Raw genomic sequence first — 26,635 nt, forward strand, 5'->3', positions numbered from 1 at the left:
TCTCAGACTTTATAAACACTCATCAAAGCTCAATCCTTATCTAACTGATAAGAATGTGGCTTAAATAAGTGTTCATGACCTCTTATTAATTTAGAGATAAGGCTTATTAGATGACTGGCACAGAGTAAAAGTAGGATGCACACAGCTAGAAAAACAGTTAACCCTTTGTAACAGAGCGGCTCAATATTATTAATAAAGACCAATTTTTTAGCCCTAAATGAGTAAAATGCAATCCTAAAAAAATGTACCCAAAGGTGTACATATGTACATATCCTTTAATGCTGTTTTAGACTTCAATGTGAACCAGGTAAGCAGAAGATAAGCTAAATCTATCACAGTGGTGTATTGCGCATACTGTTTGATTAATTTTGTGCATCTTGCTTCTGTCATCCTTATGCCATGTCTTGGTTGGCTTATTTTACATCAATATTTTGGAGCAATTTTGCTGCATGTTGATGAATTCTATATAAAGTAACACCTGGGCACACACTGATGTGTGTCAATTGAAAGTAATTTATTAATACAAATGGATAATCAATAGTAAATAGTAAAATATTAATAAAAAACAATAGAGATCGTATGTGCAAATGTAAAGCTATGCAGAGGTGAAGGTAGAAGTACCGTAATCCTATATTATAAAATCCTCCACTAATCAGGAAAAAGGATCCTTACAAATCATACACTATACCACTAAGTGTATAAGATCGTATGCCTTGTAATGCAAAATTTCTCCAACAGTACATAAAGGCGGTCCTCAAAAGGTGAGAGTACACCAATTCTTCATATGTGGCCGTACAAACAATTGCAGTTCACTATGAAGTTCTCTATTGTTTTTATTAATATTTTACTATTTACTATTGATTATCCATTTGTATTAATAAATTACTCTCAATTGACACATGTCAGTGAGTGCCCAGGTGTTAATTAATATAAAAATTTTCATGTAGAGTGGGTGTAACTATTCAACTGTGAGCACCACGCTTTGGTTATCTGACACATTGGTGCAGCTTCACATATTACTTTTGATGAATTCTATGCCACACTCCTTTCCTTTAAGTCTGTTCTGCTTTAAGTCACACCTCATTTTCTACAATTTGTCTAGTGAGGTGCAAAAAGTGTCTAAAACACATAAAGAAGAGAGTCAACAGTCCTTGAAATAATGGCTAAACTGAAAGATGATAACAAATAAGAGACTACTTAGGTCATCAGTCTCAATATCTGAAGGAAAGGATTAGTTTGGTATATGAGACAAGTGATGCAAAACACAACTATCAATACAAAGTGAGCAGTTAGGGTCCATTTACGTGAGTCAATACTACTGGCAGTAATCTGGAAAAAAAACATTTATTTCCAATCATTGCCAACTACTACGATTGTGTGTCCCCATAGATTTTGACAGTTTGGCAGTAGCAGGCTCCTGTTTACACAGGGCAATAAGCTGCAGATTGCACATTCTGTGTGCTGCAGGTCAATGTACCCTGAAATCTTATAGTCCTGATGTGTGTTGGGAATCTTTATCTTGTCCATGGTTATTATACAAACCGGATTCCCCAAAAGTTGGGACACTAAACAAATTGTGAATAAAAACTGAATGCAATGATGTGGAGATGGCAAATGTCAATATTTTATTTGTAATAGAACGTAGATGACAGACCAAACATTTAATCCAAGTAAATGTATCATTTTAAAGGATAGAAAAAGTAAATTTGAGCATAACGAAGAGCTGGAAGACCAATTAACACTAATTAGGTCAATTGGCAACATGATTGGGTATAAAAAGAGCTTCTCAGAGTGGCAGTGTCTCTCAGAAGCCAAGATGGGTAGAGGATCACCAATTCCCACAATGTTGCACAGAAAGATAGTGGAGCAATATCAGAAAGGAGTTACCCAGCGAAAAATTGCAAAGACTTTGCATCTATCATCATCAACTGTGCATAACATCATCCGAAGATTCGGAGAATCTGTAACAATCTCTGTGCGTAAGGGTCAAGGCCGTAAAACCATACTGGATGCCCGTGATCTCCGGGCCCTTAAACGACACTGCACCACAAACAGAAATGCTACTGTAAAGGAAATCACAGAAATGTGCTCAGGAATACTTCCAGAAACCATTGTCAGTGAACACAATCCACTGTGCCATCCGCCATTGCCAGCTGAAACTCTACAGTGCAAAGAAGAAGCCATTTCTAAGCAAGATCCACAAGCTCAGGCTTTTTCACTGGGCCAGGGATCATTTAAAATGGAGTGTGGCAAAATGGAATACTGTTCTGTGGTCAGACGAGTCACGACGCCATGTCATCCGGACCAAAGAGGACAAGGACAACCCAAGTTGTTATCAATGCTCAGTTTAGAAGCCTGCATTTCTGATGGTATGGGGTTGCATGAGTACGTGTGGCATGGGCAGCTTGCATGTCTGGAAAGGCACCATCAATGCAGAAAAATATATTCAGGTTCTAGAACAACATATGCTCCCATCCAGACGTCATCTCTTTCAGGGAAGACCCTGCATTTTTCAACAAGATAATGCCAGACCACATTCTGCATCAATCACAACATCATGGCTGCGTAGGAGAAGGATCCGGGTACTGAAATGGCCAGTCTGCAGTCCAGATCTTTCACCTATAGAGAACATTTGGTGCATCATAAAGAGGAAGGTGCAACAAAGAAGGCCCAAGAGGATTGAACAGTTAGAGGCCTGTATTAGACAAGAATGGGAGAGCATTCCTATTTCTAAACTTGAGAAACTGGTCTCCTCGGTCCCCAGATGTCTGTTGAGTGTTGTAAGAAGAAGGGGAGATGCCACACAGTGGTGAAAATGGCCTTGTCCCAACTTTTTGGGGATATGTTGACACCATGAAATTCTGATTCAACATATTTTTCCCTTAAAATTGTACATTTTCTCAGTTTAAACTTTTGTTCCGTGATTTATGTTCTATTCTGAATATAATATTAGAGGTTGGCACCTCCACATCATTGCATTCAGTTTTTATTCGCGATTTGTATAGTGTCCCAACTTTTTTGGAATCCGGTTTGTATATAGACAGGTTCTGCAGCTTTTTGTTATTGCAGGCCAATACTATTCCAGTTGTTTTAGAGGACAGTGAGCTTCTGACAGTGATGTTTCTCAAATTAGGAGGCTGACTGTAATACAGCAGAGGATCTGGAAATACTGAGGTCATAGTTTTATAACAACTGGTGTAGTTTACATGCATCTCCCCTCAGATGTTGGTTGAAGATGACTACAGAGACATTCGCTGGTTTTCTTCGGGTGCCTCTGGAAGTTACTTACAATCAGCATCTGGAGATGCTAAGGAGAATTGCATGGAGACTACATTCATTATTACAAAAAGATCATTTAAAATCAGTATTTCCAGAACCAAACCCCCTTGCCTTGTAGACAGCCCTCTAATTTGAGAAACATCATTTTGAGAAGCTCACTGTCCTCTAACACAACCAGAACCTTTCCCTGGAAAAAAAAAAAAAAAAGTTAAACTAGTCTATATATAATAACCATGGACAAGATAAAGATTCTCAACACACATTAGGCCTACACGATTCAAGGTACCTTAATCTGCAGCACATCAAAAATGGTCTACCTAGTTGTATGTACAGTACTTAAAGGGGTTGTCCGGGCTCAGACCTGAACCCGGACATACCCCTAATTTTACCCAGGCAGCACCCCTGATATTAGCATCAGAGCATTTCATGCTCCGATGCTCTCCCTTGCCCTGCGCTGGATCACGCAGGGCAAGGGCTCTTTTATTTACAATAACACACTGCCAGGCGGAGGCTTCCGCCCAGGAGTGTGTTCGGTGATGTTACCGGCTCTGATGGGCGGGATTTTACAGGCTAGGGAAGCGCTAAAGCCCACCCATCAATGCCGGTGACGTCATCGGGTTCACTGCTGGGTGGAAGCCTCCGCCTGGCAGACCTATGGAGAGCCTGGTTGCTTCTTTTGCCCTGCACGATTCATCTGAGCATGAACTGGGGGCTGCCTGGGTGAAAATGGGGATATGTCCGGGTTCAGCTCTGAACCGGGACAACCCCTTTAAATTGTATTGGATTGTGGTGATTAATATCACATTGGTAGCCCTATTTCAACTTTTCACTGTGTATTCAATTACCCCTTAATTCCACATTTGTGTTCCCTGTACTGCCTTTTTTTTACCTGTGCTTAAAATAGGGTTGCTAGGTATGGTCCGTCTATCTGTTGAAGGACGGATGACGCAGAAGCAGGCAGCCTGCAAGGTCAGATTACTGACAGCCAGGGACTGTAAGTAAATGACTAAAGCCAGGTCCTCCCCAGCAGCTGATAACAGTACCTGGGCTGTGTGCACTTCTCCCTGTCCCTGCGCTTGGCAGACGCTCCCTCACACAGCAGAGCTGGAGAATGCAGAGTTGGAGCAGCGCACAACAGGGAAGGGAGATCTGCCATCTGCTCAGTGTATAAATGAAAGCAACATGTGGTAAGAGGACCCCTTTGTGCTGCAGGAGATTAACCCTTTAGGGGGAGGGCTCTGGTTACTGACACTTTTGGGGGGATATTGTTACTGGCTAGTGAGGGCAGGCGGGATTAGCCTCAGGGTGAGGGCAGTGGCGACCATCTTAACTGAATAGTGAAATTGCAGTTTTATGCAGACTGGTTGCTAAGGGCTGAATCTTATTAAATATGTGGTAAGTCAGTCTAATAATAACTGATTCTGGAATATCATGTTATTAGTAACTACATATATGAAAATTGAAATTAGGGTCTAAATGTGACAGTTATCCTTGAAAAAGGACCTTTCATGGTTTAGTATTAAAAAGCTCACCTTCTCCCTGGCTGTGACACTCTCCACTGTGATTGGATCGTGGCGCAGCCAGGGAGAAGGAGACACCCATTGAGAAACCCTGGTGTCTCCTCCTCCCTGTACCGATGCTCAGTATTAGCATACTGAGCACGAAAACTGCGGGGAAGTAGGAGCGATATTTTAAAAAATCAGGCAGGGTGGCAGCATCAGCGGGGGTACCCCCCAAGTAAAGGTATTTATTTCAATTAATACAAAACCATGAAAGGTCCTCTTTAAGCAAATTTCATTTATCATGTAGAAAAAGTTAATATAAGGCACTTCCTAATGTATTGTGATTGTCCATAATGCTTCCTTCACTGGCTTGATTCATTTTGCCAATGTATGATACACTGTTCGACCACCCTCCAATCCAGCAGTGATGGCCTTGCTTGCACACTATAGGAGTGGGAGTGTGAATAGGCATGCATGCACAGCAGCTCCTTTTTCAACCACTTTGTATCTGCATTGCAGCGGTGGTCATAACCTATGAAAATGAGCAGTGTATAATGTGATGGAAAAATGAATGAAACCAGCAAAGGAAGCAATATGGATAATAACAATACATTAGTAAGTGCCTTGTATTAACCTTTTCTCTACATGATAAATACCATTTTCTGAAGTGAGACAACCCCTTTAATGTCATAATGGGGCTCTTTTATGTAGGTTAACCAGGAAAGAAACTAAGAACAAGAATGAATGGTCATCATCACACAGAATAATAAAAAAGGATAGATCTACCATTGCCAATTTTTTGTACCCCTGACCACACTTTCAAATCTGAAGTAGACAGGAAGGTCTGAGAATACAAACTAATGACAACCTTTGGAACACTCAGAACAGGAATGAATTCATTACATGGATTTATGTGCTAGTACTTCTCTTAAAAGGTTTGTCCATTCTTCTACTCTTGGTGGGAGTGTGCTGGTCCTACTTCCTGTCAGGAGGGAGACCTCTGGGGAGAGCCAGCTAGGCTAGTGATAAGTGAAGAAGCCCGAATATCTGTTCCTGCTCCCAGGGTCTTTAGGGATACAGAATCAGCTCAACTGTGGGGAACACTGCTCCAGGGAGACTGAAGGTCAAAGACTGTGGATATTCTTCAGAGCTACAGTCCTGCAGTCAGTGGAGTTACCAGCAACTAAGTCTTTGGCAAACCCAAAAGTCTATCAAGTGGACACCTACAGCCACAGGTGAAAACTCATGGCCATAGTGAAGGAAAATCTGTGACACAACATCTCATCAGGACTACTACCACTCCCATCCTCTCCACTGGCTCTTCAAGGGCTTGATGCAGTCACAGGACCAAGCCACTTCCTGGTTCTGTGGGGACCAAAAGTGGTCAGGAATAGGGCATGGCATGGACAGGTGAGAGTCTTTTTTTATGAGGACAGTTATGAGGAAGTTAGAACAATAGAGTTTTACAGAATGTGCTAGATACCCCTTTAAGGAATGCACCCCTCAGACCTGTTAGGGGCATATCAACCATGGACTAGATCTCAATCAGAGGACAATAAAACTTTCAAAATCCTTATCTACAGATGTAGCCAAGCTAAAATTGACTCTGATAAAACATATCACGGTGTTATCTCGTGACAAAAGCTATTGAAATACATTGAAAAGTTAGTTATCTTTTTCTTGCCATTCTTTTCGTAACTCATTAACCGTCAAGTTTAGCTCAGCTGCATTTAGCTCGGCTCCAATATTTACTACTGCAGCTGTTTACTCCTCTCCCAATATTAATAGTTTTGTTTTATATGACTTGTTTCATTTACCGCATTGTTCCTACATATGTCCTTTTACAGAATGTATAAATATGTAATTCTTCAGATAGTGTACCATGGCCAATGAACAGAATTTAGTAGGCTTGCTATTTGTCATCCTCTTCAGATGATAAAAAGTATCAACTACTGAGGACTCTTAAATTTGTATCTTTTCTATCTACTGGTAAACAGCTTTTCTTTACTTTAATAAAATGTCCGATAAATCTGGTTAGCTGTGGGTTTAGTTTCACAATAGCTGTCTTTCTGTTGAATTGCTTCTGATTAGATAGATAGATAGAGTGACACAGTGAGAGGTTTGGTCTGGGAAAACAGGTATTTTGCTCCCAGCATGTGCTGCTGGGCTGATTTACAGCCAGGTGAGGTCAAATACCGGACCGGATTTTAAATGCTGTTCCGGGTTTTGGCAACACCTGGCTGTCCTTAAAAAGGCAGCTGGGCTCAGAAGCGAGGTCTCTGTGTTGGGATCTGGGAGCCTTGTGTCTGGATGAAGGCTTGCTGCCTGTTTGGCGTGAAAACAGGTTGGTGCTGCTATCAGCAAGGACTCTTTGAGGCAGAATTGCCGCATGGTGTAAATTACCACCAACACCGCAAGGTGACTTTTTGTTTGAATATGACTGCTTGTTTTGTCACTTGCTTAAAGTGTGAATAAAACACTGAACTGTTTGATCCAAAGAACTTGTTGCCGCTATACTGCGTCCGCTAATCCTGTCTAGCAGAGCGAGTCCCCACAATATATAGACAGTGAAGAGAGTGATATAAATAATCTTCTTGACCGAATTGTGTCAATGACTGGAATCAAGGTTCCAGGACATAAGGGAACCACTGTTACGGAAATATGTTTTATGTTTGCAGGCTTATCTCTGAGCCCTGTCCTCCATCATTTTTATGTCATATTACAATGTATTTTGTGTAGCTTTCCTGTCTCCCACACATACACAATTGAATCCTTTTCTCCATACTGTTATCCATGTTTTCTACAAAGCAATGCATCCTACATATCCTTTCCTCCCACATCCCCACATCACATTGTGCCGTGCTATACCTCCATTTGCTCTGAACATATTATGTTATACACAGTATTATCACATGCTGTCCAATATCTCTTGTTTCCTATCTCCATTTGTTCACATGTTCATTTTCTTCAAGTGACTTGTGCTAGTACATATGGACATTCGCTCACTGTGAATGAATATGCATACAGATGTACTAAACAGAAAGATTCCGTGCCTGTAATATGTTTGTATCTACTGGAGATATCTTTTCTGTTAGGATCAGTAGTCTCTTGGTTAGTTTATTGGAACTGATATGACTATATAGTCCAGACTGCAAAATGAATGCATAACATTAGCTTATACAAATCTTTAATGTGTAGCTTGGTTTAATTAAATAGTCCTAGAAAGTTTTTTCTTTCTTTTACCCTCCTCCCATCCCGTGCTTGGCTGACATATGTGATAGTTTGTCTAACAAAACTTACATATTCATTTTTTTTTCATTTTTATATATATATATACAGTATAGACCAAAAGTTTGGACACACCTTCTCATTCAAAGAGTTTTCTTTATTTTCATGACTATGAAAATTGTAGATTCACACTGAAGGCATCAAAACTATGAATTAACACATGTGGAATTATATACATAACAAAAAAGTGTGAAACAACTGAAAATATGTCATATTCTAGCTTCTTCAAAGTAGCCACCTTTTGCTTTGATTACTGCTTTGCACACTCTTGGCATTCTCTTGATGAGCTTCAAGAGGTAGTCACCTGAAATGGTCTTCCAACAGTCTTGAAGGAGTTCCCAGAGATGCTTAGCACTTGTTGGCCCTTTTGCCTTCACTCTGCGGTCCAGCTCACACCAAACCATCTTGATTGGGTTCAGGTCCAGTGACTGTGGAGGCCAGGTCATCTGGCGCAGCACCCCATCACTTTCCTTCATGGTCAAATAGCCCTTACACAGCCTGGAGGTGTGTTAGGGGTCATTGTCCTGTTGAAAAATAAATGATGGTCCAACTAAACGCAAACCGGATGGAAAAGCATGCCGCTGCAAGAGGCTGTGGTAGCCATGCTGGTTCAGTATGCCTTAAATTTTGAATAAATCCCCAACAGTGTCACCAGCAAAGCACCCCCACACCATCACACCTCCTCCTCCATGCTTCACAGTGGGAACCAGGCATGTAGAGTCCATCCGTTCACCTTTTGTGCGTCGCACAAAGACACGGTGGTTGGAACCAAAGATCTCAAATTTGGACTCATCAGACCAAAGCACAGATTTCCACTGGTCTAATGTCCATTTATTGTGTTCTTTAGCCCAAATAAGTCTCTTCTGCTTGTTGCCTGTCCTTAGCAGTGGTTTCCTAGCAGATATTCTACCATGAAGGCCTGATTCACACAGTCTCCTCTTAACAGTTGTTCTAGAGATGTGTCTGCTGCTAGAACTCTGTGTGGCATTGACCTGGTGTCTAATCTGAGCTGCTGTTAAACTGCGATTTCTGAGGCTGGTGACTCGGATGAACTTATCCTCCGCAGCAGAGGTGACTCTTGGTCTTCCTTTCCTGGGGCGCTCCGCATTTTTCGGACTGACTGACCTTTATTTCTTAAAGTAATGATAGACACTCGTTTTTCTTTACTTAGCTGCTTTTTTCTTGCCATAATACAAATTATAACAGTCTATTCAGTAGGACTATCAGCTGTGTATCCTCCTGACTTCTCCACAAGGCAACTGATGGTCCCAACCTCATTTATAAGGCAAGAAATCCCACTTATTAAACCTGACAGGGCACACCTGTGAAGTGAAAACCATTTCAGGTGACTACCTCTTGAAGCTCAACAAGAGAATGCCAAGAGTGTGCAAAGCAGTAATCAAAGCAAAAGGTGGCTACTTTGAAGAACCTAGAATATGACATTTTCAGTTGTTTCACACTTTTTTGTTATGTATATAATTCCACATGTGTTAATTCAAAGTTTTGATGCCTTCAGTGTGAATCTACAATTTTCATAGTCATGAAAATAAAGTAAACGGTTTGAATGAGAAGGTGTGTCCAAACTTTTGGTCTGTACTGTATATATTATTTTTTTAAGTCTCTGTAACTTTGAGCAGTTAGATCTCGTAACCTTCGATGAGACTTGCCACATCCCACTGCGTCTGCTTTGTGGACAGGAAGACAATTTCTCTATTCATTCATGTCAAAACCTCGATATCAGCCTCATAGAAACGCACAGTGAGATTGACATCCTGTCCACGCAGCAGATGCTGTGGGATCCAACGAGTCTCATGGGTATCAGATGATCTAACTGCCAGAGGTAAAAGGCTAAAAATACAAGGGTAAATCGATAAGTACGCTTGTTAAACAAACTATTATGTATACCAGCATATTTACAAATGGGGGGGGACATCTAGATGTGCAACCTTTATTGTATATGATTTGAAATCTATGAGTTTGGCAGCTGACACTGGTTATTTTTGTCCCAGGCTGTTTCCTATGCTTGTGTGAGCAGAGGGGCTAGCAGAGAGCACTGTTGACTTCAAGTGAATCTCCAAGAAAGAAGCAGCAATGGCATTACTCACTCTGTGGGGTTTGTATGTGAATCAGACAGTTGTCCTTTTCACACTGGGGCAGATTTATTAATATTTTTACACATTTTAAAAATCCCTGTGGAGTGAACGCCATAACGAAAAAAAAAATAAGAAAACGCACGATTCGCCTTTTTTTTGTCACCTTTCCGCCATAAAAATCAAATAACAGCGATCAAAAAGTCATACATACCACAAAAGTGGTACTAATAAAAACTACAGTTTGTCCCACAGAAAACAAGCCCTCATACAGCTCTGTGGATGGCAATAGAAAAAAGTTATGGCTGTCAGAAAATGGCGATGCAAAGAAAATGCAGTAAAAAAAAAAAGACTTTTATATTGATGACCTATCCTCTGGATAGGTCTGCAGATCAGCCGTTTGGGAAGGCATCGGCGCTCACCAAGCACAGTACCATACATTGTATAGCCCCTCTGCTTGATATCTCAACTCAGCCCCTTTCACATCAATAAAAACTGCATTTACTATGCCTTTTTTAGTGTACATGCTGTATTACTAAAAACCCTTACCTCGTCATCCGAGAGTCAGAATGTGGGTAGTACTGCAAACAGCAGTTGCAGCATCAGTTGTCCTGCCAGTAGTAGTAGTAGTAGGCTCCAATTTTCCCTCAATTCCTATTAGTGGCAGGGGAGTCTTCCTGTAGATGACTTTTGTGAGAAGCGACAGCATTTCGACTGCCATGAGGAGGACGTTTAAGCGAAGGCAGAGGACCCCATGCATAGCTGCGTTGGTAGTGGTCTTGGTAGTAGTAGTGGCACTTGTAGCCATTGTGGTGGCAGTAGGGGCAGTGGTAGCAAAAGTGCCACTCGGGGTCAATACAGAGCAGGGAATCGAAAGGGGGGCCATGGAGCCCAGGATAATATATCACAGTCTGATAAAAGTGGCAGGGAAAAATACAAATGGATAATATCTTAATTTTTTTATTGTTTATTTGTATTTGTATTTGTATTATGGGGAAACTAGGTGATTTAAATTTTTATATATTTTTTTTATATTTTAAAAAACTTTTAAACTTTTTTTATGCCCCCTGCAGGACCTTAATGTGCAATACACTAACGTGATTTAATACATTAGTGTATGAGAAATTCTGTATATTCCAATGCAATACTGCCATCTGCAGGCCTACACTGGAATGTACCACATACAGGCTCCGGCCCACACTACCAAGGAATGGCCTACCCGATTTTGGAGCATTTTTAAAGAGATGACATCCGCCATTAGTTCACATGTACACTGGCTCCCATCTAATGTAGATTTGAATTTCTGCTGCCAGAAGATGCGCCAAATGTATTAAGAGACCTTTTCACCAAGAGGCTTTAGACATTGACTGACATATGAAACACTAGTCTTAGTGTATCTGCCACACTGTGTCTTGGTTGTAGGTAGATTTGGCAAGACACAGAGACCTGCCCCGGCTAATTTTTTTTTACTTTGGTTTCATGCCACTGTGGTTGGCAGGACTCATAATAAGACATTAAGTGGCTTGACTGTAGTGATCTCTGTCATATTGTAAAACAGGGCTACCTCAGGTGGTGGCATGCATGAGAGAGCGTATCATTTCATGAATTACCATCTTGTTGACACCTATCAATTGTGTGAAGTGTTCTTCTAGAATGTCCTGCCTTCTGTCTGGGTCCTTTGTTTTGTGCGTTAATAGTTATTCATTCATAATAATAATAATATTTTTTGCCAACATATTTCACAGTGCTTTACAATCGGGGGTTTATATACAAACAGAGTCATAAATTACATAGCAACAAACAAGTCAATAATTAAAACAAGAGGAATGAGGGCCCTGCTCATAAGAGCTTACAACTAATGAGGAGATAGAGGTGACACAAAAGGTAAAAAGTGCTTGTTTTGTATACAATGGTCTGACCATCTTAACAAAGGGTTGTTAAGATAAAGCTGCATGAGCCAGTCACCAGCAGTGCTTCTGAGTACATGGAGTGTGGTGGATACTGATGGATGATGGATCAAGTTCTGTAGAATGAGGTTGAGAGGAGGGGGGTGAATAGAGAAAAGTTAGATTAGGGGATGTGATAGGCCACCCTAAAAATATGTGTTTTTAGGGAGGGACTAAAACTGTGGATGTGGATATTCCAGAGAACTGATGCAGCTCTTGAGAAGTCAATACATGATTTTCACAGTGTAGAGCATAGGTAGGATAGTAGACAAGAATTAAGGAGGAGATGTAGTGGGGTGCAGAACTGTGAAGAACTTTGTTGGTGAAAATGAGCAGTTTAAATAGAATTCTATACTGTATGGGAAAGCAATGCAATGACTGGCTGAGGCGGAGGCATCAGAGTAGCAATAACACAGATAAATGAACCTGGCTGCTGCATTCAGCATAGCTTCAAGAGGGGAACATCTGGTGAGGAGGAGACCAATTAAAAATGGGTTACAGTAATTGAGACAAGAATGGATCAGGGCAACAATGATAGTTTTTGTTGCTTCCATAGTAAGAAAGGCACAGATAATAGAGATGTTTTTAGGTGCAGACGACCGCCGGCGAGCAATTGGATATATAGGGGGTAAAGGAAAGATCAGTATCAAACATAACACCAAGACAGCGGGTGTGCTGCCTAGACGTGATAGTGGCGCTACACAGTGAGAGTGAGATATCAGGTTTAGGTATGTTGGTAGATGGAGAAAACAGTTTGTTTGAAAGTAGTTCAATTTTTGAAACATTGTTTCAGGTAGAGAGAGGACATAGCTATAGGGAATTTGAAAAGTTGCCATTTAAATCAGGCCCAATCTCCTAAGCCACCTACATGTTTCCCTGATATAAAAAGACAGTGTGTGGTGTATAATGCAACTTTCACAAATATGTAATACTGTACATACTGGTGCATCTCAATAAATTAGAATATCATTGAAAAGTAAATTTATTTCAGTAATTCAATTCAAAACCACTCTTGACCCAGAGACCAAGTCAAAAGCGTCTTACCTGGGCTTTTTTCATTTCATTTGGAAATCAAGGTCCCAGAATCTGGAGGAAGAGTGGAGAGGCACACAATCCAAGTTGCTTAAGGTCCAGTGTGAAGTTTCTACAGTCAGTGATAGTTTGGGGAGCCATGTCATCTGCTGGTGTTGGTCCACTGTGTTATATCAAATCCAAAATCAGCACAGCCATCTACTAGGAAATTTTAGAGCACTTAATGCCTCCCTCTGCTGACAAGCTTTATGGAGATGCTGATATCATCTTCCAGCAGGACTTGGCAACTGCCCACACTGCCAAAAGTACCAATACCTGGTTTAATAACCACGGTATCACTGTGCTTGATTGGCCAACAAACTCTCCAGACCTAAATCCCATAGAGAATCTATGGAGTATTGTAAAGAAAAAGAGAGACACCACACCAAACAATGCAAGCGAGCTGAAGGCCGCTATCAAATCAACCTGGACTTTCAGAACATCTCAGCTGTGCCATAGACTGGTTGCCTCCATGGTAGGCTGCATTAATGCAGTATTTCATGCAAAAGGAGCCCCAAACAAGTATTGAGTGCATATACTGTGCAAACTTTTCAGTAGACCAACATTTCAGTATTCAAAATCATTTTTTTTAAATTGGTCTTATATAACATTAAAATTATCTGAGATATCAAGTTTTAGGTTTTCGTTAGCTGTAAGCCATAATCATCAACATTAAAAGAAATAAACACTTGAAGTGCACTGTCTGTAATGGATCTCTATAATATGAGTTTCACATTTTGAATTGAATTACTGAAATAAATTAACTTGATGAGATTCTATTTTATTGATATACATCTGAAGCTTTATGCAGGTATATCAATATAGAGATGCATAATTACAGGGTGTTACTATAATGTATAGTTCTGGCATATCGCTAGCATATGTCATCACTTTATGATGTGCGGGAGTCTTTCCAATGGACCCTCACTAACCCTAAGAATAAAGGGGCCATTGTGTCAGTTTCCTATGGCTCTCACTTCCTTCTGGGATTCGCGTCCCCACATATCCCTTGGTTGAATATAAGTGAGGCTGCAGCATGTGCAGATGGATTGCTGCAAGTCCCATTCATATGATTGGGACAGCCGCAGAGGTTTTTGAAACAAATCTACTTTGCATGAACTTACTCTTCAATACCATGTGCCATAAATGTATAGGGTGTTGTAAGACTGGTACACCTTCCTTAACAGGTTAAAGAGTTTTCCCATTTTATAAAGTGATGGCATATCTATGGGGATCTGACATTTAGGAACACCATCGATACTGGTGTAGTACTGCATTTCCTTTACTGTTTTTCCCTACAAAGCAATGGTTGGCCCTACAAATGGACCGGCTGCAGTTCCTTGCACAGTTGGGATAACTGCTGTGCAGACAAAAACTGTGAAGGCTATGCAGCGCTGAAGCCTTTTCTTTGGATTTAAAAGGATCCGGGGTAATGGACCCTTACCAATTTTTAAGTGCACTTTAATATAAATAAATGTATACACTATGGGGCACATTTTAGTTGCTGGTCCTAATAACCCCTGCGCTGGCGGCAGATCGCCGAAGTTATGTAGAGGCACCTGCCTCTACAAAACTTTGGCGTATCCACTGCCGATTCTAAATGTAAGACAGCTTCCTTGCTGTCTTACATTTAGACCATTTTCTATGCCTAAGGCTTCAAGCACACAAACGTTGTTTGTTTCGTTTTTTTTTTTTTTTTGCAGATAGGATGCAGACCTATTCATTTCAATGGGTCCGCAAAAAATACACCTTGTGCTGTCTGCATCAGTATGTCTGTTCCGTAGCCCCGCAAAAAAATGTCCTACATACAGATGTCATCTGTTGTTTTGTTTTTTGCGGATCCGCAACTTGCGGACCGCAAAACACATACGGTCGTGTGCATTTAGCTTAAACCAGACCACCATGCCCCCATTTTTAGTCCTGGCGTGAGCAGGGAAGAAGTCACAGATTCTGCCACAACATGGTTTACAACAGGATCTGTGTCAGATATACACCACAAAAGTGGTATATATCTGTTTGTAAATGACCCCCTATGGTCTTATTTTACTATAGTAATTTAAAGGGTCACTGAGTTTTTGTAAAACTAGAAAGATCGGAGGGGGCACTCGGCACTCCAACTCCCTTTGATATGTATCAAAAGTTTTATGAAAACTCAGTGACCCTTTATACTCCTAACAGGCAAGTATCTTTGGTGTAATCATCAGACAAATACTTTTCTTGCACAAGTCAAAAGGAAAAATAAAATATTGCAAGTTGAATAAAATACTGTTGAGTTGAAGGTGAGGATAATGTTTTCCATACAAAGTTCTTTAGTTGAAGGTTGTTTCAAGCAATATAATAAAGCTTCCCAGTCCCTTTAATCATTTGAAATATGATGAAGCAAATATGTATACTTATATATATCTCATTCCACATGATTCGTTGTTAAAATGGAATGTGTTCTTTCTCCATATTAGGTGGTATTTGTTTCTTGGAAGACAGAAGGAAAATTGTGGAATGAGAATCAGCACCAACACGATAAAACCATGGTCACGTTGATTATGTAAGTCTGTAATGACCTCTGTTTTTTATTGATCTCATAAATTATAACTTTGATATGCAACATGGAATAATATAATATCAGAATGATTGCACTGGGTGAAAGTACTGTACAATTTTGTAATTCTCAAGACAGCTTGAGTAAATGTCAAGTAAGCCAGCCTTTGTGAGTACATCTCATGTATTTCAGGAAGTCAGTATGCTGATAAGTCATGGCATTTCAAATCTGGAGGAGTCATAACATACTGTATTTTTGTCATGCTTATGGTCGTGACTCCTTGGGAGCCGCGTGCAGTTGCCCGCAGTCTGGGTGTTGTCAACCGCAGCTGGGGGCACTTAGTTGTTAGCCTCAAGTGCGGTTGCCGCGGACAACAGGTATGCGTGCGGTTGCCTTTGGTTATGTGTGTGTGCACTGTGTTGTTCCGTCACTTGCGGTTGTCTGCGGCAACGTGTTCTTTGTGTACATGTGGTGGCAGTGTCTCAGGCCTGCTGGCCGGCTCCCTGGACACGGTTGCCACGCATGTCGTTGTCGCAGTGTGATAGTTGTTTGTGCACTTCCCCTTTTAGTGGCTTCACTACCCTGTTTGGTGATGGAAGGGTTAACTCCCTTCCCACAGTGTGTCTGTGTGGGTGTGGCCACTTTGGGCTATAAAGTCTCTGTGGAGACCTGAAGCTGAGGGGTTCTTCAGCCACGGTTTGCTGGAGACAGCCTCCTGGTTATTCACCATCTCGCCAGTGAGGGCCACCCTTGTGGTCATAAATGTTGTTATGTGATGTTAAGTTTATGTGATGTCTGTTATTATTGCAGCTATGGTTCTGGCTTCCTGTGTGTTTATGTGTGCTGTGTCCTTTTATGTCTGTGTGTGAACTTCAGCACTTGTCTCCAGGGATCCAGTCAGTGTGTCTGTGGCAGGTAGGGGTGGAAGTCTTTCACTCTCCTGCCATATCCATAGTCTGTTTATGTTTATATCCCCTTGCAGCTCTGCCAGTTTAGACTCCTGTTTCTCCGCATCCAGGAGGAACAGGTGGTCTACCCAGCTCCTAGTTAATGGATCGGCGGAGGGTGAGTAGGGATCCGAGGTTCCTGAGCATGAGCCCTCCTACCTTCAAGGTCGGCTCATGCAGCTAGGAGTCAGGGTCGGATTAGGGATGTGTTAGGAGGTGACCCTTCTCCCTTATTCTGTTGTCCTGGCCGAACAGCGACTAACATCTCGTATCATCGCACGGCTGAGGGTTTCCCCCATCCGTGACAATTTTATTGCAAGCAAATACTTTTACTTGTAATTATATATCTATAGTTATGATATATCTTAGGCTTCGTTCACATCACCGTTTAGGGCTTTCCGTTATATTTGTATCCATTCAAAATACTGGAAAGGAATGCAAACTGATACCAACGGAAAGCATCTTTTCCGTTATTTTAACAGATTGATGAAACGGATCCATTAAAAAACGGACACAATGCATCCATTTGCTTTCCGTTATTTTCTGTTATTTGTTGTTTATTAACGGATACTTTTTTGTTACCTCCCTCTTTTTGCTCTATATATATGGATATTTCTGAGTAGAATTTTAGTTGTGGCTTTTCTATTCAAAGCAGAAAATGCTGCTGGCTGATCTCTTGTTTTCATTGGATTATTTTATCCTAAGGATGCAATGGAGACAAATGGAAAGACAAGCATGTCGAAGAAGATATTGGGTTCATCCAATTAACTCAGCATGATGCACAAGAGGCCTATTTTCCGCTTTATATCAAGATCTCCGCCGTCATCCTGAAAAATGTTTGGATTATCTATGGTTGAGTGTGTCAAGCTTTGATGAGCTTGTGCAGAAACTTCACCTATGTAGAAGGAATACCAAATTCAGATGGTGTGTCACCCGAAGAACTCTTAATGGTTACCCTAAGGTACATATTTTTTATTCCAATTTACATTAGCTTTGCTGAGGTTTGATATGATGTACCAAATGTTGTAGCAAATATGGTACTTGAAGCAAACAGAGAACTTCAAATTCCCTCTCTTTGTATTTTAGGTTTCCTTGCCACAGGAGAAAGTCTATCAAGTCTTCACTTTCAGGTCCGTCTGGGTAAATCAACCATTTCCTACATAGTACAAGACAAATGTAAAGCAATATGAGATCTGCTTCATGATGATTACATTCCACACCCAACAACACAACAGTGGAATGAAATAGCGGCAAAAGTTTATGAGAAATCTCAATTTCCCAACTGCCTTAGAGCAGTTGATGGTAAACATTTTCGGGAAGTGGTTCATTGTATTTTAACTATAAAAAATATTGCTGAGTAATTTTGATGGCCATCACGGATGCGCAGTACAAATTTGTGGCAGTGGACATTGGAGCCTACGGCCGGACCAACGACTCTAAAGTCTTTAAAAACTCTAATATGGGTTGTAGAGTATACTCCGTGTAAATGGAGAATATTAATTACCAATATTTATGCAAATATCAATAATTAATCATAAATAAGAGGAATCATCTACCGATGACTCCGCCTATTTATACCTTTGTATTAATAACACTATACTTTGACCTTGCCTTACGCTAATCACTAAGCTATCTGCAAGCGCCTCACTGAGCTAGCTACCGCTAATAACAACACGTTACACAGTAGGTACAAATAACACACAGTATTTATTAACCTACAGTACACAACGTACGCAAAGCACTAACAATACAGTACTAACAATACAGCACTAAATATACAGTACTAAACTACACTACACAATCCCAAGTTCCATCCACAAACTAACTATACAATACACTTACACACACACACATGCATTAGCAGCCCACCCAACCTGGACTAAAAACTATCCCTACAGGGAAATGAAGGGTTACATACCACAATAGCGGTGGATAGGGATTGTATGGAATAGGGTATAGGGGTAATCGTTAGTGGGATAGGGGGTGATATTGTATAGGGGTTAATGGTGGGGTATTGTCAGGACAGCAGCCGGGGTTAGGGGATGGTTGGTGGAGCAGGGGTTACTTAGCCCATCCAGGGTTACTAGGCCTTCTCCAGGGGCACGTCATGAAGCTGCTCTCTCCCGTGTGTCTCTCCTTGTAGTCCAGTTCCAAGACCCCCTTCCCTTTGTCTTGGACTGATATATAAGTCATTTACACTCTCCCCCCCCCCCCCCTCCTCCATCCAAGTAGCAGGGATATGACATAATTGTGTGCGTGTGATGGAATGCATGCACTCAGACTGCAGCAGATAACTGACTAGATCCCTGAGGCTCAGAATTTGTATAGTCAAAGACACCATGGCACCACACACACACACACCCATGTCATAAACACCAGGTGGGGGAGAGCATAGTAAGCTGGGGACAAAAGGCCTCAGATCTATTGATCCCTTAGCCTTTGAAGTCACCAGCCACCTGGAGACATATCCACCCCACTGCAGGAACTGGCATTTAGGAGGGGGTTGGTTAGGAAACAAAAACCGCCCCACCTCCTGGTCCCTATGGGGGGCATTTGAGTATATATATGTATATAGATACTTGGGGCGCATCTATACTAATTTTAAACCTGGGGCATACATGGGCAGTTATAGGCCCATATATATATATATATATATATATAAATATATATATACACACATACCTGGGAGAGAGCCGTGGCAAATACACATATACAGATGTATGCACTGCATACACACATCCTCATATATACATCTACATAAGAGGGAATATATATACAGTACAGACCAAAAGTTTGGACACACCTTCTCATTCAAAGAGTTTTCTTTATTTTCATGACTATGAAAATTGTAGATTCACACTGAAGGCATCAAAACTATGAATTAACACATGTGGAATTATATACATAACAAAAAAGTGTGAAACAACTGAAAATATGTCATATTCTAGCTTCTTCAAAGTAGCCACCTTTTGCTTTGATTACTGCTTTTCACACTCTTGGCATTCTCTTGATGAGATTCAAGAGGTAGTCACCTGAAATGGTCTTCCAACAGTCTTGAAGGAGTTCCCAGAGATGCTTAGCACTTGTTGGTCCTTTTGCCTTTACTCTGCGGTCAAGCTCACTCCAAACCACCTCGATTGGGTTCAGGTCCGGTGACTGTGGAGGCCAGGTCATCTGGCGCAGCACCCCATCACTCTCCTTCATGGTCAAATAGCCCTTACACAGCCTGGAGGTGTGTTTGGGGTCATTGTCCCGTTGAAAAATAAATGATGGTCCAACTAAACGCAGTGGAATAGCATGCCACTGCAAGATGCTGTGGTAGCCATGCTGGTTCAGTATGCCTTCAATTTTGAATAAATCCCCAACAGTGTCACCAGCAAAGCACCCCCACACCATCACACCTCCTCCTCCATGCTTCACGTGGGAACCAGGCATGTAGAGTCCATCCATTCACCTTTTCTGCGTCGCACAAAGACACGGTGGTTGGAACCAAAGATCTCAAATTTGGACTCATCAGACCAAAGCACAGATTTCCACTGGTCTAATGTCCATTTCTTGTGTTCTTTAGCCCAAACAAGTCTCTTCTGCTTGTTGCCTGTCCTTAGCTGTGGTTTCCTAGCAGATATTCTACCATGAAGGCCTGATTCACACAGTCTCCTCTTAACAGTTGTTCTAGAGATGTGTCTGCTGCTAGAACTGTGTGTCATTGACCTGGTCTCTAATCTGAGCTGCTTTTAACCTGCGATTTCTGAGGCTAGTGACTCTGATGAACTTATCCTCTGCAGCAGAGGTGACTCTTGATCTTCCTTTCCTGGGGCGGTCCACATGTGAGCCAGTTTCTTTGTAGCGCATGATGGTTTTTGTGACTGCACTTGGGGACACTTTCAAAGTTTTCCCAATTTTTTGGACTGACTGACCTTCATTTCTTAAAGTAATGATGGCCACTCGTTTTTCTTTACTTAGCTGCTTTTTTCTTGCCATAATACAAATTCTAATAGTCTATTCAGTAGGACTATCAGCTGTGTATCCACCTGACTTCTCCACAACGCAACTGATGGTCCCAACCCCATTTATAAGGCAAGAAATCCCACTTATTAAACCTGACAGGGCTCACCTGTGAAGTGAAAACCATTTCAGGTGACTACGTCTTGAAGCTCATCAAGAGAATGCCAAGAGTGTGCAAAGCAGTAATCAAAGCAAAAGGTGGCTAGAATATGACATATTTTCAGTTGTTACACATTTTTTTATGTATATAATTCCACGTGTGTTAATTCATAGTTTTGATGCCTTCAGTGTGAATCTACAATTTGCATAGTCATGAAAAAAGAGAAAACTCTTTGAATGAGAAGGTGTGTCCAAACTTTTGGTCTGTACTGTACGTCCATACAGGGAATATATATCCTTATTGGCCATATAAGGGGGCCCATATACATACATACCTACACATATCAATGAAGGGGCAGATACATACATACGCCCACCTGACTTCCCTCTACAATCACCCTGTTGTTGAATTACACAACAATAACTTGAGGGAAGGGTTAGGATGTATTTGCTCCCTTAACCCCACTCTTGGTGACTGAAGAGAAATGTGACTCCATCTTGTTTTCTCTTACATGTACAGAATTGTTATAATATCTCACCCATGCACTGTTTCACAACCCCCTCCTCTGTGAGTTAGGTTTCCTTATCTGTCCCAGGACAGATTCTGGGAATATCCTAGAACTAAAATAAACATTCTTGTCTCATTCAGGGTCATTCGGCACAACTTACTTGTGTGTGTGTGTGTGTGTGTGTGTGTGTCTATTATTGCCAACTGAGAAACATCTCTCCTGACATCAGTGACATCAAACCAAGGTGGTCTTAGAGGTCCAGAAAGGTCCAAATCCTTTCAGTTTGGGGGCTCCGTCCGGGATAGAGAAGGCCATCCTCGTGTCTGGTAAGAGAGACATCCCTTTTGTCCACTGCCCGGTCCGAGGGCACTGGCCACATCTCTACCTGTGAGTTTTTATTATGTATCCGGGATACATTGTTTATAATAAGTACTTGGAGTACTTTCATGAATAAAGCCGGCACTTGGAGTGCCACACATGGAAAAAAATCTCTGTAAGTTGTTTTGTAGTGAAAGAAAAAGGGTTCTGCGTCGGCACGAAATCACTAGTGAAGACAGTCTTAATAAATGAATTCTTCTTGTTTAACCGCGTTCACAGGAACTGCAGGTAAGCGAGCTGATCTACAGCCTGCCAGCGGCGATCGTTCGCTGGCAGGCTGGAGATGCGATTTTTTTTTTTTAACCCCTAACAGGTATATTTTGATAACAGCGTCTAATATACCTGCTACCTGGTCCTCTGGTGGTCCCTTTTGCTTGGATCGAACACCAGAGGACACAGGCAGCTCAGTAAAGTAGCACCAAGCACCACACTACACTACCCCCCCCCCCCGTCACTTATTAACCCCTGATCACACCATATAGACTCCCTGATCACCCCCCTGTCATAGATCATCCCCCTGTCATTGATCACCCCCCTGTTAGGCTCCATTCAGATGTCCGTATGTGTTTTACGGATCCACGCATCCATGGATCGGATCCGCAAAACACATACGGACGTCTGAATGGAGCCTTACAGGGGGGTGATCAATGACAGGGGGGTGATCACCCCATATACACTCCCTGATCACCCCCCTGTCATTGATCACCCCCCTGTAAGGCTCCATTCAGACGTCCGTATGTGTTTTTTACGGATCCACGCATCCATGGATCGGATCCGCAAAACAGATACGGACGTCTGAACGGAGCCTTACAGGGGGGTGATCAATGACAGAGGGGTGATCACCCCATATAGACTCCCTGATCACCCTCCTGTCATTGATCACCCCCCTGTCATTGATTACCCCCCCTGTAAGGCTCCATTCAGACGTCCGTAAGTGTTTTACGGATCCACGCATCCATGGATCGGATCCGCGAAACACATACGGACGTCTGAATGGAGCCTTACAGGGGCGTGATCGGGGGGTCTATATGGGATGATCACCCCCCTGTACGTCACCATTCAGACGTCCGTATGTGTTTTACAGATCCACGCATCCATGGATCGGATCCGCAAAACACATACGGACGTCTGAATGGAGCCTTACAGGGGGGTGATCAATGACAGGGGGGGTGATCACCCCATATACACTCCCTGATCACCCCCCGTCATTGATCACCCCCCTGTCATTGATCACCCCCCTGTAGGGCTCCATTCAGACGTCCGCATGTGTTTTACGGATCCACGCAACCATGGATCGGATCCGCAAAACACATACGGACGTCTGATTGGAGCCTTACAGGGGGGTGATCATTGACAGGGGGGTGATCACCCCATATACACTCCCTGATCACCCCCCTGTCATTGATCACCCCCCTGTAGAGCTCCATTCAGATGTCCGTATGTGTTTTACGGATCCATGCATCCATGGATCGGATCCGCAAAACACATACGGACATCTGAATGGAGCCTTACAGGGGGGTGATCAATGACAGGGGGGTGATTACCCCATATACACTCCTTGATCACCCCCCTGTAGGGCTCCATTCAGACGTCCGTATGTGTTTTACGGATCCACGCATCACACATACGGACGTCAGAATGGAGCCTTACAGGGGGGTGATCACCCCATATAGACTCCCTGATCACCCCCCTGTCATTGATCACCCCCCGTAAGGCTCCATTTAGACATTTTTTTGGCACAAGTTAGCAGAAATTGAGTTTTTTTGTTTTTTCTTACAAAGTCTCCTATTCCACTAACTTGTGTCAAAAAATAAAATCTCACATGAACATACCCCTCACGGAATCCAAATGCGTAAACTTTTTTAGACATTTATATTCCAGACTTCTTCTCACGCTTTAGGGCCCCTAAAATGCCAGGGCAGTATAAATACCCCACATGTGACCCCATTTCGGAAAGAAGACATCCCAAGGTATTCGCTGAGGGGCATATTGAGTCCATGAAAGATTTAACTTTTTGTCCCAAGTTAGCGGAAAGGGAGACTTTGTGCGAAAAAAAAAAAAAAAAATCAATTTCCGCTAACTTGTGCCCCAAAAAAAAATCTTCTATGAACTCGCCATGCCCCTCATTGAATACCTTGGGGTGTCTTCTTTCCAAAATGGGGTCACATGTGGGGCATTTATACTGCCCTGGCATTTTAGAGGGGCCCTAAAGCGTGAGAAGAAGTCTGGAATCCAAATGTCTAAAAATGCCCTCCTAAAATGAATTTGGGCCCCTTTGCGCATGTACTGTAGGCTGCAAAACATGTCACACATGTGGTATCGCCGTACTCAGGAGAAGTTGGGCAAGGTGTTTTGGGGTGTATTTTTACATATACCCATGCTGGGTGAGATAAATATCTTGGTCAAATGCCAACTTTGTATAAAAAAAATTGGAAAAGTTGTCTTTTGCCGAGAGCTTTATCTCACCCAGCATGGGTATATGTAAAATGACACCCCAAAACACATTGCCCAACTTCTTCTGAGTACGAAGATACCACATGTGTGTCACTTTTTTGCAGCCAAGGTGGGCAAAGGGGTCCACATTCCAAAGAGCACCTTTAGGATTTCATAGGGCTTTTTTTTACACATTTTGATTTCAAACTACTTCTCACGCATTAGGGCCCCTAAAAAGCCAGGGCAGTATAACTACCCCACAAGTGACCCCATTTTGGAAAGAAGACACCCCAAGATATTTCGTGATTAGTTTTTATTTTTTGTCACAAGTTAGTGAAATATGATACTTTGTAAGAAAAAAAAAATCATAATATTCCTCTAACTTGTGACAAAAAATTAAAAGTTCTATGAACTCACTATGCCCATCAGCGAATACCTTAGGGTGTCTACTTTCCGAAATGGGGTCATTTGTGGGGGGTTTCTACTGTCTGGGCATTGTAGAACCTCAGGAAACATGACAGGTGCTCAGAAAGTCAGATCTGCTTCAAAAAGTGGAAATTCACATTTTTGTACCATAGTTTGTAAACGCTATAACTTTTACCCAAACCATTTTTTTTAATCAAAGACCTGTAGAACAATAAATTTAGAGAAAAATTTATATATAGATGTCTTTTTTTTTTTTTTATTGAAAATGAAAAATTTCATTTTTTTGCAAAAATTTCGATTAATAACAAAAAAAGTAAAAGTGTCAGCAGCGATAAAATACTACCAAATGAAAGCTCTATTAGTGAGAAGAAAAGGAGGTAAAATTCATTTGGGTGGTAAGTTGCATGACTGAGCAATAAACGGTGAAAGTAGTGTAGTGCAGAATTGTAAAAAGTGGTCTGGTCATTAAGGGTGTTTAAGCTAGGGGGGCTGAGGTGGTTAATAGTAACTATGTTGTTTTGTGTCAGGGACACACCATAGGATCTCCGGGAGATCTATTTACTTTATCTAACTGTCGACAGAGAACTGACCTACCTTGGTTTGATCCATATAGTTTTGTGGAGGTCTTGTCTGGGTGGTAAGTGTACAGACATACCTCCTTGTTACTATTGCTGTGTATTGTCATATATTATTACTGGTGGACAAGGTTTAAAAGTGGAGTTTCCGCCTCCAAATGTAGGAGAAACATGTAAAGAATATGATGCAAGGGTTAGTCCCACAAATTACTACCTCATCAATCCGTGGGTAGATAACTTGGCAGGATGGACAGAGTTTATAGACACATGTAGTTCAGTGGATCAGATGGATATGGTCAAAGGACTGTGTTTGGGAGACAAAGTCGCCTGGCCACACTTTGACCCAGACCCACAGTGGGACACAACATATATGCAAAAAGGAGGAGAACAATGGTTAGAAATAGCATGTCATTGGTATGATAGGCCCACAACACAAAAAGGCCAAATCACCTAAAAAGGTACACAATCACTCAAATAAACACGATATTGAGGCGGACCTTAGAAAGGGAAGAGAGAACAAAATCCTAGAAAAACCACTGCGATAAAAAACCCTGAGTGTAACAAAAAACACATGGTGACTGAAAAGAGCATTCAGAAGCTCTACCCTTCTTTCTCAGAGGAGGAAATATTGGCTGCGGGTCATATTGTCCTGCAACCAGTGCCCACAGCATCCCGCCTGCCTGTGTCCTTGGTGGAACAGATATCAGTGTCTGTCTTTCAACAACCTGATTCTTCCACTGAAGCAACAGGAGGACAAGTGTATACACCAATAGAATCACCCCAGTGTTCGGGATAAAATTGTTATGTTCAACAAATCACCTCCTAGTGTCTCATCAACGCAACATCTCCCCCCTCCCCCACAGGTTGTACAAAAAAACACATGTTTCACTGAAAAGACACAAAGGGAGGAAGATAGGTTAACCAGTCCCATCGCTCAACACAATAGGAGTAAAGAACAGGAGAAGGGACATGAGGATTTATTCCCCTTTATGACAATAGGAGATCAGTTAATGAAGAAACCCATAGAAATAGAGGACATCAATAGGATTATCAAACATTGTCCTAAACCCACTACAGCACCATTAGGTACTATCGCCTATCTGAAAAGGGCATGTAAAGGGAGAAATTACACACGGGAGGATATGAAGCTGATAGTGGATGGTATAATGGGGATGCACTCAGGGTGGGATTGGGTTAAAATACCCAGCATTAGCCTCATTCAGACAACTCCCGATGCTACTAGCATGCAAACATGCTGTAGCATGCAAACAAAAGAACAATGAGTCAGTTACTGACTTCTGGAAACAGTTTATAGACTGCTGGAAACACTAAGCAGGTCTCACAGTGACTAACCAGGATAGTTTGGTTATCTCAACCTTTGTAAACAACCTATTGCCTAGTTTGATGCTACCGTGAAACAGAACGTATCCTCCTGGACTTCTGATGACGTTGCGGATTTTGAAAAGCATTTATATGAGAAAGAGGCAGCAGGCTGTTTCGAGGTAAAGAAATCTATAACTACTCATGGGTATGCCGGCAACAGAAACAAGA

General features: G+C 41.8%; 1 protein-coding gene across 1 annotated transcript in view; it reads left to right on the forward strand.

Annotated features, from left to right (window-relative positions):
• SCAF8 (SR-related CTD associated factor 8) overlaps positions 1 to 26,635 on the forward strand; it is a 208,983-nt gene that overhangs the window by 176,740 nt on the left and 5,608 nt on the right. Inside the window, exons 21-23 of the transcript XR_006388664.1 lie at positions 15,633 to 15,718; positions 17,365 to 17,620; positions 17,746 to 17,789. The gene's annotated coding sequence lies outside the window, so the exon portion shown is untranslated. The remainder of the gene's footprint in view (positions 1 to 15,632; positions 15,719 to 17,364; positions 17,621 to 17,745; positions 17,790 to 26,635) is intronic.

This window comes from Bufo gargarizans, chromosome 4, assembly GCF_014858855.1.
Source record: "Bufo gargarizans isolate SCDJY-AF-19 chromosome 4, ASM1485885v1, whole genome shotgun sequence".
NCBI lineage: Eukaryota > Metazoa > Chordata > Amphibia > Anura > Bufonidae > Bufo > Bufo gargarizans.